This window comes from Misgurnus anguillicaudatus, chromosome 16 (genome assembly GCF_027580225.2).
Source record: "Misgurnus anguillicaudatus chromosome 16, ASM2758022v2, whole genome shotgun sequence".
In the NCBI taxonomy this organism is placed as follows: domain Eukaryota; kingdom Metazoa; phylum Chordata; class Actinopteri; order Cypriniformes; family Cobitidae; genus Misgurnus; species Misgurnus anguillicaudatus.
Genome location: NC_073352.2, coordinates 9,244,184 through 9,254,459, shown reverse-complemented (window position 1 = coordinate 9,254,459; position 10,276 = coordinate 9,244,184).

Below are 10,276 nucleotides of genomic sequence, written 5' to 3'. Positions count from 1 at the left end.
TACCCATTACGTTGGCTTGAAAAATATCGGAGCCTAGCATGTCCCTCCACTTATTCAGCAGTCACGATTCCGGGCTTCCGAAAAGAAGCTGGCAACGACCGCTAATTATATCCATCTCGTCGTGCACGCCAAGTTGCATCGCCGTGATACCCATTTCAGTTGCTTCTTTAACTTTGTCCTCCATAAGGGCGACCAACTTCTGCCGAATCCCATAGGAAGGACGGCGAAAACATAAACAAATGCCTTGATCGCGTTTCTCTGTTCCTCTTTTTAAATCAATGCTCTGTCGATATCTTTTAGAACAGACTCAATGTCAGATTCCACACATCTGAATTCTCCAGCGGCAGCTATTCATTGTAAACAGATTGAACACACGCGCTCTTTGGTGACGTGGTTGATACGTTACTGTTGATCATCTGTCCATCATCGTATAAAGCCCGCCCTCACAATTTGATTCGTCGGCCAGTTTTGGGACTCGCATATTAGCTCCTCAACGGAAAAACGCCAGACCAATCTGCTAAGATCAGCTAAGATCGCTGGCACCCAGGCTAGTGGGAACCTATATTCTGGCAAAGAGCAGTGTTCCTCTGTTTTTCTGTGTTTTATTACGCAATTATATGTTAGCCTATATGTAATCCTTATATTGTACTGAAATGAGCTGTATTCCTTGAGGCCTGATCCTCCAATAGCACTTTTTGATAAGTTGTGTCAACCCAGTGCATGCCAGGTTTGTGGTGTGAATCTGAATTAAAAGTGAATTAAAGAAAAGAAATAAAAGAGGCCTTGCCATGTTATTAGGCTATAGGTTGCATTATAGTGGGCTCTATTGTGTTTGGTATGTGAACCATCATTTACCAGACTTTAACTAGATCATTTGTCTATGTTTATGATTGTGACAGTGATTGTTACTGTATTTTGCCATAAGTCTTCACTGTGCCTATTCAAAGCTCGAGGACCAACACATAACTTCCAGATCTATAAGCAGCAATAAACTACGTTTTAACATTTTATAATGCCTAGTCATACTTCTGTTATTTTGATGAAAGTAACTCAAAAGTAACGCAAAAGTAGTGTAACTCATTACAGTTCAGAGACAGTAATATTGTAATGTAACTAATTACTTTAAAATGACAGTAATTTGTAATATATAATGTATTACACTTTGGAAGTAACTTTCCCAACACTGCAAACCAATAATACCCTAGTATTGCGGCAGCAGGTTTTGTTTAGGCATAATGTTGTATTTCGCTTCTCTTTATGGTAAAGACCAAAAAATAAAAAAATATATTCCCTGTTTGCTTAGCATGCACACTGAAATTTTTACCAGCTTACCAATTCTAAAGACATAAGTATATTTTTGAAGATATGTGCACATTAAATAATAAATAGCACAAGTCCTAAATTTTTAGGTATGGTGAAGAACTATTTCAGGACGTTTTTAAAACACTTGTATTTTTGTCTAGGCACACTTATTAGATTTTCCTAAACGTTCCACTGAGTTAAGAATAGATCCATTTATTCCTACAGGAACAGTCAACCATTCACACTTATCTACCGGCTATTCTGTCCCACTACAACAAACAACCCATGAAAGGTGTTAAGATGTTTTGGCTTCAATCAGAACAATGTGCTTCTTTACTGTAGAGCAGAACAAACACATTCATTGTCATACTGTGCAAGAATGGAAAGATTTATAGGAAAATGGCAGTTGCTAAGTAACCATTTTAACGGAGAACAGCAGATGGTGGTGGTGTGTACGTGTGTGTTTGTTTGTGTGTGCGTCTTTGCATGAGACAGAGAGAAACTATGGCAAAGTCCCTCATGAGTGGAGCAAGAGATCATTCTTGTATTCAGAAAATTACATATGTTGCATAACGCCCAGAAACCTCTGGCAACTGTTTGAATTTCAGTTTGAGACATGATTGCAGTATAGATATCACACTGTACTGAGGGATGTTTGTAAAACATTTGATTTCATGAATGTAAACACACAAACACTGCCAACATACAAACTGTTTGCAAGTCATTTTGAAGTTAATGATGCATAAACAGACCAAAATCAAACAATCAAACACAACAGGGTATTTATGCTAACAAGCTTCATTTGGCCTGTTTTTTTACTATATCCATCCAAAAATCATTACATTTAACAAAGCTTCATTGACTTAAAACCCTGACTAATTATTCATCATGATAAAATACACTTAATGCTAAAAGATCCAGCAACATTATTCATTATTCACACCAGCATGAGTGATATTGTACTAAATATTTGCGGACTGTGTTACCTGTCACCTTGTAAATACATAACAACATCATGACAGAAAGTGTGAAATTGCTTTAACACCTTTAAAAGCAAGAAATTAAAGCGATAAAAAAGGAAAACTTTTTTGTCGTTTGATCCCAACCAAACTGTATTTTTTTTTTTTTTTTTGCTGCCTTAGCTGTTAACCTGAATAAATATTTAGTCTGAGCATTTGTGCACATTTTTCACACACTCGAATGCTGGGTAATATTTTCACCTAAACGCTGGTTTAAGACTTGGCAGGGTCCCCACGGGTCCTTAAAAAGTCTTAAATAAGATTTTCGATTTTTAAGGTCTAAAAATGTTTTGAAATCTGGAATTTCTGATAAGGAGGTCTTAAATTTAACATGGGACCTTAAATTTCATGTCAGACTCATCATCCTTTGTTTTGTTTTGTTTTAACCTCAACACTTTCTTCGGGAAGAACCACCAAACCCCCCTCAAGGCTATTTGGCAGCCACATTTACCCATAATTTAGAGAAAGATGATGAATACTGTTTGTGGGCTTTTATTTGTAATGTCCTGGGGCTGTCCTCCATGTCTTTTTCAAACTGCTAAGAGGGGCCAGAATTTAGAAATTAACTGAAGTATCTTAGTACCTTAGTCAACCATGTCAGGGTTGTAAAGTGAATCAGCACTTGGTATAAACGTTCTTGTGTCCCTGTAATAGGGTGGCCATTCGTGTCAGTTCCGCCGGACACATCCCGAACATGTTTTCGGGTGCGTTCTCCGGATGTCGCGTTGCTCGACCGCATACGTCATCGAGGTTCTCACATTTCAGTTAAAATACATTAGACAATTAAGATTTATTTCTTTTAAGACATACAATTGTAGTTTCATTCTTACCTTGAAATGTTACGTTGCTTTTCTGAAAATGAACTCGAAATATTAAAACTTGATGACGTATGCAGTCGACCAAAGCGACTTCCGGAGAACAAACCCAAAAACATGTTCGGGACGTGTCCAGCAGAACTGGCACAAATGGCCACCCTACCATGTAACCTATCTTGTGCGTGGCACTATGCTTCGCCACACAATTCTGTGTCGTGACGCAATGAACATTTTCCTGTTTTTAGGTCATGGGAAAGTCTTCAATTTTCATTTAAGAGGACTTAAAAAAGTAATTAAATTTGCTGTTTAAAAATGGGTTATTTTCTCAGTCTTGGATAGTTTTTTTGATAGTTTGGTATAACCCAATCAGTTGGGTTAATATTTGGGTTGTTTTCACTGACAGTTGAATGAATGCACCCCTCCCGCAACTCAGAGCTTATAAAGTAACAAAATAAATAAATAAAATTCATATTACATAAAAATCACCAATTTATAAAGTAAAATTAACCCAATGTTTAAATTAAGATGAAACCATCCTTTGGGTTAACAGACAACCCATTTGCTGGGTTAAATTGTCAACCCAACTTGATTGTTCAAGTTAGCCAAGCGCTGGTTCTGTTCTATATTTACCCAGCCGTTGGGCTAAAAACACAATGTTTCAAAGAAAATTTGCGGGAGTGGGCTTTAGTGAACACAAACATTGCAGTCACGGGCAGGAGTGGAACACACAGGTTGCAGGTGCGGGCAGTCCTGGTCAGAAATTCAGCTGGAGTGGGCAGGTGGAGGTTTAAGAAACAGTCCCTTGCAGGGTTCTAATTCCTATTGAAATAATTTAGAAGCATTCCCAAAGGATCCAAATGCAAGTTTTCTTTAGTGTGTTGAAAAGATGTTTAAATGTGGCTTAATTATTTGCAGTAAATTACATACAAAGTCAATGCAAAGGTGCAAATAGACGCAAATTCAAGTGGGCCGATGCAAATGACACAAACGCCAGGCTTGTGCACAATTCAGAATTTCAGAATTGGCCTCCATTCAATTCATGAATTGGAATTTGAATTGAATTGACTCCTCCCTAAAGGAAGTTGAATTTGAATTGGAATGACAGGAAGTGGAATTAAATTCATGGCAATTCAAAAAATTCCACAGTCACACATCAGAAAGAATCTCACATACATTCAATGTTAGGAAAGTTACTTTGGAAAATTGTTTGGCAACCATTGGTTAAAGTAAAGCATTCTGGGAAATGAAGTCATGTTCCATCGTGTTCCACAAAATTACAATTACAAAAAAATCAAATGTAATTATTTGTTATGCGACTAGAGTTTTTAACATTAATTGCTGGGGGAAAACATTTCCTGTTAATTTTATCTGTACTAGTCCAAACTTATTTAATTGATAGAATATGTAATGCAATCATATCTGACATATACTGAAAGCTTCATTTTTAACACTTCACTTACTGTATAATATGTGTATGAATTTCTTTGAATTTCTATTGAATTGCAATTCTGCTTCCTTTAATTCAAATTCGAATTGTAATTCTAAATCCTGTTTTTGACATCAATTCAAATTCAATTTAAATTCAAGAATTGAATTGGAATTAAGGAGTCATTCTCAATTCAATTCTGAATTGTGCACAAGCCTGACGAACGCGTGCTTAACGCGTCGAAAGCATCATCCGCGCAGGTTGAAAATGTAAACTCAAGCAGAGCTAAAGAGCACCTATTGTCCGATTCACGTTTTTACATTTCCTTTTGTGTAAGTGTATATTAGTACATTAACAATATGCAAAAGGTACAAACCCCAAAGTAAACGATGATGCGAGTTATCGTCTCCAACATTGTCAAACACACGGATTGTAGGCAACAGTTTACTTCCTTGGATTGGTGGTGTAGACAAGGCCGACATTATCATAATTCCTCCCGCTTGGACTCACAGCCTCTAAATTAACTCCTGTTAGCAACCGAATCTTTTAAACATGGTAAGCAGCGTCACATTTACGGCTGACGTCAGAGGTATTCAGGCCAATCACAACGTACAGATTAGCTGGCCAATCAGGGACACAGAGCTTTTCAAATCCATGCGTTTCAGGAAGAGAGTGAAATCTAGAGCCACAAAAATGTACGATATGTGGAAAATTACGTGTTTTTAACTATAAACCAACACATTGTATGATACCAAATACACAAAATAACGATGGAAAAGCGATCACTAATAACAATTAAAATGTAGAAAAGTAATTTAATTCCAGAAAGGTCCTTGTACATATTCCTTAAGGACTTTTGACTAGGAAATAACCATCTTCCCAGAATAGGCACCCATCAGCATTTATTGAAACATCTTTCTCTTGCTGCGGAGAGCTGCATGATATATTGTGTTGAAAACAGATGAACATTAGCTCTGGAGAGGAAGCCAGGCCGCACTTGAGTCTGCATTAATATTCATACCTCATAGAGGTTGTATCTGACTAATGAGGTGCCATGTGGCCAGAGGAACAATTACAAGCGAGACCTGCTGGGGGGTTTACCTGCAACATGGTGTACAAAGGTCCTGACATCTGCTTACTTTGGGCAATAGCACTTTTGGACTTGGACTGCCATCCAGTCATAACATGAATGAATGGCTGTTGAGAGACCACCAAGGGGCATATTGCGACATAACCAAACATAGTGGCACACAGCAGGTGAGTCTGGGTGGCATGCGCATTATTAAGAACATCTGCTCAGACAGGAGCATTGGAGTTACATGCAGAATTGAAAGGTGTTGCAAGAAACTACTTTTACACAAATACAGTTTACATGATAGGAAACAACATGCAGGTCAGTATATTATTAACATTTAGGCTTTTATTCAAAGCGACTTAGTTACAAAGTGATGAAGTGATACAATACTATAAAAAGTGCTATACAATGCTATAATGTTTCAAGTTTCACAAAGAAAATTCAAAATTCAAAATGTTTGTGTCAAGTATCCCCAGAAGATACTGTTCATCTTTAGCTTTTTTAAATATACTGAGGTATGAAGCTGACTAGAGTTGACAGTCATTTTTGGGAAGGTAAACAATTCCTTTAATAATCATTTAGGTTTCATTTCCTTATGACAAATTGTTTTGCTCTTCACACTTTTTTATTGTTCTGCCCATACACATTACAAGTGGGGAATTTGATTCATGACTCTTGAGTCTGTTCACCAAAAAGATTTGTTCAGTGATTTAATTAGTTTTTTTTTAGTTTACATCAATACATCACCAGGTGGTGACCAATGACTTTCTTTCTGCGTTTTCTAAGTTATTAACTCAAAAGTTTATTACTGAAACAAACAAGTTTTGCATGTCTATAAATCCACTTAGACACTCAACAAGTAATGTTTAGCACCATAAGCGTTTTCCTCACAAATTACAGTAATACATTTTCCTCCATTGTGTCATCTTCTGGGATCAAACTTAATGAAGCTATAGGGAAAACGAAAGAAATTAATGTCATTTTAATTGTGTATAGTCATTCATCATTTTTATACATTCCTAACCAGGAGAATACGCTAAGTGGATTTTTAAGTATCCAGACAGATTCACTCTTCCACCCCTTTCCTCTCCATCTTCAGAGAACAAACAATAGTGATATATCGCAATGCCACTTTAACCACGACCTAGTGAACAAACAAATTATTTTATCATGTTATTGTCAGTTTTTAAGGACGATTCTTATACACTATTGCTGTCAAAAACATTATCATTGACGTCAATCTGGAAAGACAACGACATGTGCTGTATTGTGCGTGATGCTACCTTGTCAAGAAACATTACACACCTCCGCACATACACATTATTCTACAAAGTGTTTAATATAATCAAGATGACAAAAGCAATGAGAAATTTTGTTTGGACGGACGATAAGGTAGGCTTATTAAGTAAGGAATAATTGATGACGGGCCACTGAATTATTTGAAAAAAATCACACCCAAGGTGGTAATATTATAGTATATAATGGTATAATAGAGTATAAATTGACTCTTTTTTTCGAACGTCGTGACGTATATTCCGTTTCAATATCGGGCCGGTAGAAAACAATGATTTAAACAGTTATAAATATGTACTACACCCGCAATGTATAACCCATTTGGAGGATGAAATTAAGAAGTGGCCTGATACATTAGATGAAGATATATTTAATTATTTCATGTTCTTGCTTGGAGTTGAGTAGTCTTCAATGCGCAACTATAAAAGAACAGATATATAGCAGTATCTGTACAGTGGGAAAGTCAGTCAAGTTTGCATCTGAAAATATTTTCATTTTGTGTTAAAGGCAGGGTGCATGATCTCTGAAAGCCAATGTTGATATTTGAAATCACCTTAACAAACACCTACCCTAATAGAATCTGGACCTTTTGTTGATAGACCCACCTCACACATAGGCAACCCAGGCAATGATGCCGGTTAGTAGACACACCCCTTACTGCTGATTGGCTACAAGTGTGTTTTGGTACTCAGCCCGACTCCTTTCCAAAGTGTTTTTTTTTTAAATCAGGCACATCGCCTATAAATATGCATTTGTTATATTATACTACATTGCTTAATACGCACTAGAGGGAGACATGACCTGGTAATTTAGGTGCATAGATGCATGTGTAGATACAGGGTGCACATGTGCCACATACACATTCAGCTCTTGTGTGTTGATTATGGTCAAACAAATGTTTTGTAGAGATTAACTGCGTTTGTACCAGCTTTTATGGCAACCCCTAACTGCACAAATTATGCCGGTCTTTCTGGATTTCATAATAAACAACATTCACTAGCCAGTCAAAACGGCACCCCTGTGTCACTTGCAGTTCGACTAGCTTTAGTGGCTCACCGGAAGTGTTAAATAAAAGAGCTCAAAGATGGCGGCGCCAACATTTACGTGGTAAGTAAATGAAGTGGAAAAGTGTAGTAAACTTGTTGGAGAAGCATTACTGTGGATTCACATCAGCTGCGTTTGAGGCATCAAATTTGCATCTACTGCGTCTAGTTTGCTGCTTGAACATTTTGGGTTTACTCGCTTCATTCACGCGTGAAAGCCGCACATTCACGCGGAAATTTGCATCGGGAGGGGCTTCTGCGACTCTGCTAGCTTCCTGGAATCACGTCACTACTAGAGCAAGCTCCTGATTGGTTAACGCGGCACGTTTTTCAGCCAAAGTAAAAAATTTTCAACACGGCTAAATGCCTCATTCCACCGGAAGACCTCCAGACACGCGTCAACGTGTCTTTACATTGACTTAACATTGAAATCACTCGCGCTTGACGCCTCTACTCTGGCTGGTCTGAACGCAGCATTACTGTGCGTGCACACTGCTAGCGACCAGCAATGGCAGCAGTGACGCAATCTTATTCTTTTCAATTTAACCTATTCCCTGCCAGCCTTTTTTGTGATTTTCACAAAAGTTTCACAAAATCCCTTCCAGGAAATTTTTCTTCTAAAAATATCTAAAATATATGAAAGGAATTTTTTTTGTTTTGTTTTAAAAAAAACGAACAAAACGGTGAATTTTTTAAAATAATATTTATATATATTTTTCTCTGCTAATAAACTCTTAAATATGGGTATTTTTCTTTAAAAAAAAATTTTTTAGGCAAAAAGCTAAAATAATTGAATTTATGTGAAGGAATTTTGTTAGAGATCAGATTCAGAACGATTATCAAAACATACACAGAATTTAAAATTAGTAAAAAAAAATTGCTTCAGTTTTTTTATAAATTGGGTAAGTGCGCCATCGCTGTATTACACTCTAAAAATGGTTGGGTTAAAAACAACCCAATTGGCAACCCAGCGCTGGGTAAATCTTGGACAGAACACATGCTGGGTTAAAGTAACCCAACACGTTGGGTAACACATTTTAACCCAGCAGGTTGGGTTGTTGAGAAAACCCAACATGTAGTCATTTTAACCATTTATGGGATTAATATTCTGGGTTTTGGGTTATTCTTGCTGGGTTATTTTTATCATGTGCTTTATTGTAAATCAAGACCATTGTTAACAGCAAATAAATGTTTATTTGATTGCAAAATAACTACAAACTCTTACATTTTTACAGTTGTAAGTTGCAAAATCATTTAAAGGACTGCTTACTGACCCAAGTATAAATATATTTATAAAATATCATAAATTATGCACATTGAAGTAACAATGTAACAGGTTGAATCAATTCGTTTGAATTTAAGACAGAATTTGTAATTTTACAGTATATATATGAAATACTGAAATGTACATAAACAAAACTACAGCAGTGTAAAAAAGAAACAATGTAATTGTTAAATTAAAAGTAAAATCATTCATAGATGTGTAAAGTTTTTTTAAAGAACAAATGTTTTAAGTTTCACAGAATGGAATGTATTTGACTAAAAATACTTCATTTATTAAAGACACACCATGCAGTTATTTTACCTTAATATAACAGCTTCAAAGTCATTTCGATGGTAAACGACGTCATAGTATGGCGAATCATCCCCCTGTTGAAGCTCGGGAAGGACGCCGCTACCAGAACCAGCAATGCAAGCTTGAGAGAACCGCCCCTGACAAATCTCGCGAGAATCACGACTTGCTTTACGGCAACGACGTCACACACGTTAGGCTTGTTCGACTTCGTGCAGCGCTGCAGGAACCGGCAGTCGGATGACGTAGAAGTGCCGCGAGAATGATCCGAGACGGCGCTTTGGGGTCATCCGGATGTCGGTTCCTGCGGCGCTGCATGAGGTCGAACAGGCCTGTAACAACAACTGCACGCGCGCATTAGAGACGTGATGCTCGATGAGGGAAACAGCTAAGAAAACCCGTTCGGAAGAGAGTAGAAAGCGAAAAAGAGAATCTGACCGAGTTAGGAACCGGACAAGAGTCCCACTCGGTCAGGTTTTTACTCGTTGGCGTGAGCTAATAGACAGCACTTGATGCAAAAGGGATGCTGATCTGGCGATCTTGTTGATGGACAAGTAAGTAAATCTCTTATTTGTAAATTTGTTTGCGGTCTATGTTGTATGTGGTTGCGCTTGCTTGTAGTGTGTATTTTTTTACTATGCTGTTCATTCATCCAGTGTTGATAATTAGACCAGTAAAATAACTTCAACAAGGGTCTAGCTAGCTTACGATCATAAGAGCATTTAGCAGA